Consider the following 3,902-nt stretch of genomic DNA (forward strand, 5'->3'; position numbering starts at 1 on the left):
CTTTTTTTTTTCCATGCAACTTTTATATATATATATATATATATAGAGAGAGAGAGAGAGAGAGAGAGTAATGTTATTTATTTAGATTGGAAATAGATATTTAGTCTATATTGCACCTTTTTATTTTTTAATGAAAATGTGCCAATTAAATTAAAGATTCATTACTGGTATAAATAAATAAATTACTCAAAATATATGTATATATTAACAAATATATTTATTATTATGCTAAATTTTTTCGGAATTATTTTGTACTCCTTTGAATTTTAACTTGAACCAAGAGAGTTGAGTGAGAAAATCAGTTTGAATAAATAGAAGAGAACTTGTGGGACTTGTAACGTTGGTAATGTTTTACATTGAAATTTATTGATAAAATTATTTTTAATTTTTAAAAATGATAAAAGATATTTTTGGAATGACAAAAAATTGCTTGAGCTTTAATCTTGGAGTTTGCTTATATAAAACTAATAGTTGTACACACATGATGCCTGCCCAACTTATATATTTAATGAATAAGATTTTAAATAAAGTTGTATTTGATGATGATTTCAAGTTGTAGACTATTTAATTTTATGAGCAAAAATTAAATAAAATTATTTATATAATTATTTGTTGCTTTCAAAATTATTGAACGGTTTTTTTGGATTATCAAAATTTGACATGGGTTCAAAAATAATAACACCAAATGTGGCGTTTCCTTGTTTGCTTGTGTAATAGAATAGATATTGAATGAATAAGATTTTAAATGAAGATTTATTTGATAGTAATTGGAAGTCGTCATAGCTAGGTTATTTAATTTTATGGACAAAATTTAAATAAAAATAAGATTTAATGTAGTGATAAAAAGTTTATTTTACATTGAAGATTACGGGTTCAAAACTCAATTATTTTGTTTTTAAAGTATATTTTTATATTTTCAAAGTTTGACAGTTTTTAAAATAGTAATGTGTTTGCCTATATAATAGTGTAATACCCCAAGAACCCAGATAAATTAGAATATATCGAGGATAGTGTAAGAAAGGAAACAACACCAGTTGGATACCTTTTGGGCTGTATGTTGGCAAAGAACTCCCAAGTTAAGCGTGCTTGACGTGGGGCAATCCAATGATGGGTGACCCCCTTGGGAAGTTCGCGTAGGCCCATTAGGGTAAGTTGTTCCGGTCCTTCTTATCGCTCGATGTGGGATGTTACAAATTGTATCAGAGTCGACCCCCGAGCCTCTGAGCGCGGTGGTGGGGCAAACCTCAACAAAGAGGCTGAGTCCCGAGGGGGGTATGTGTGTAGGCCCCTATGGGAGGTGCGAGTAGGCACCTTAGGTGAATCCCACATCGGCCATGCAAGGGGGGAGATCTGGGACCGGTTGTAAGGTCGCATGACGAGGACGTCATGTGCTCAAGGGGGGAGAATGTAATACCCCAAGAGCCCAGAGAAGTTAGAATATATCGAGGATAGTGTAAGAAAGGAAACAACACCAGTTGGATACCTTTTGGGCTGAATGTTGGCAAAGAACTCCTAAGTTAAGCGTGCTTAACCTGGGGTAATCCAGGGATCGGTGACCCCTCTGGAAAGTTCATGTAGGCCCATCAGGGTAAGTTGTTCCGGTCTTTCCTATCGCTCGAACGGGATGTTACAAATAGAATAAAAAATATCGAGTGAATAAGAGTTATATTGAAGATTTATTTGATAATAATTGGAAGTTATATGTTATTTAGATATGTAAGCTAAATAAACATAAAACCCAATTAATGTTAATAGAATTGGTAATGTGATTGTGGGAACAAACTCAAACACCATGCCCTTGTTTACTAAATTTTGACCTATATTTGGTGGAGTTGTCATAAGTTGAGTTGGGTTAGTTTGATAGTAACTTCAATTTGACTATGTCTTAATTGTGTCCATAAATTTAAATTTACACATATCATAATTGGGTTTAAAGTTGACTTAATTTTCTTGTAGTTAATAGTAAATCTAAAATCGACCCAATCACTAAATAAATAAACAAATCTATTTTTTTTTTTATAAATGAGACTTTTATTGAAAAGTAAAAAGAGGATATAACGACATGTCTCGAGCAACAACACAAAACAAAAAAAAAAAAATACCAATATGAAGAGACTACAAGGGTATTATAACAGACATTACGAGATATCTCGAGTCTCACAAAAAAAACAAACAGAGTCAAGCATAAACTCCAAGAGCCCAATAACCCAAGACGAAAAAAGACACGCCCCATGACAAAACAAAAAAGAACATGGCGGGGGCAGCTACTAAATAGCTACAATTCCTATCCAACTTTAACCTAATAAAAATCGGGTTAGTTTAGTTTAGTTTAATTTCAATTTACCTATAATAATCTCAAATTTTGATTATATAAATTTTGAAAATATATAATCAGCACAAGTTGAGCAACAATTTACTAGATTGCTATTTACTGGAAGTCAACACAACAACTGTGGACTCGATTTACTAATAGTCACCACAATAACTATGGAATATATATTTTATCTCCATTACTATTTACTAAGTTGCTAACATCAAAAGGATGGCAATTCATTATTTAGATTTAGTATTTAAACATTGCTTAAAAGTCTTATAGTTTCAATCTGAACTACTCCTCACCTAAATAATAGGGTGTCCACAACTGAAAAAATTTGAAACCCAAATCAAAATGAATAAATATTTTTGGTTGATTTTTTTTCTCCCTCTAATAGTTTGGTTCAATCTTGGCTCTACCTCACAATTTCAAGAACTCGAGTTGGACTAATTTTCAGCATTGATTTTCATCTTTATCGCATTGTTTTCAAAAGTATAAATAAGTTTAAAACAATTTTTGTGCAAATCTTTATCCAATTAAAAAAAGTTTTGAAACACCTAATTCACCCCTCTTCTTGAGTACACTCTTATATTTTTTATCAAACTCCATTCACGACAATATATAAAAATAAACACAAATTCTTTAAAAATATTATTTTCATTGCGTTTCTTTTTGAATGCAAATGAGATATGACTCACATGACTAGTATTAGCACCTCGACTAGTTTTCCACAAGAGGCCATAGTGGGCGCCAATTGATACAATTCAAAAATTCACACCACTAGATTTGTATCTTTAAGCTTTGATGTCTACCTTGTTTAGCTCAATATTCTTATTGAGTTTCTTTCAAGCAACAAAGGTTGGGGCACCTCCACATTGACAGTGCTTAAGTCAAGAAAGAAATCATATTTATAGAGAAAATATAGTAATCAAATGAGAGGATAAATGCTTAATGAATGTCATGCTCTTGTATCATTATATATTTATATGTCACGCATACGATATACTAGTTAAGTTGGTAATTTTCAAAATTAGACTAAACTCAACCATATTAACTAAATGTAAAAGAATTTTACATCAAATCCTTTCAATTTAAACGATTAAATTAATTTATCTACTAATTGACGCGACACTTAATAAATTTTATTACTAATAGACTTGATAATTAATGGACCTTCCTCTAATCATATATATATTTTTTGTAAATATTATTAGATAAAATATTAATTATTTAAAAATAATAAGTAATTCATAATAGTAGTGTGAACGCCTTTAGATGGTGGACTGTAGCAATCTCATGTGTTGCAATTAAGGGCCGGAGGACAGTTCTCTTAAAATACAATACAAAAAATTGGCACATAAATAGCGCATGTCTATTGCCAAAACAACACTAACTTTCTCGTGGTAATGTACGGCAATGGAATAGGACCAGGGCTGTACGTTGATCTGACAGAAGCCACGTTTTCCCTGGCACTAGCATCGGCATAAAAAAAAAAAAAAAACACACACACACACACACAAAAAAGACAAGAGAGAGAGAGAGAGGGGCAAAACATACAAACTTATTTATTTTTATTTATTAATATTTA

The sequence above is a fragment of the Diospyros lotus genome, chromosome 1, assembly GCF_014633365.1.
Source record: "Diospyros lotus cultivar Yz01 chromosome 1, ASM1463336v1, whole genome shotgun sequence".
Taxonomy (NCBI): Eukaryota; Viridiplantae; Streptophyta; class Magnoliopsida; order Ericales; family Ebenaceae; genus Diospyros; species Diospyros lotus.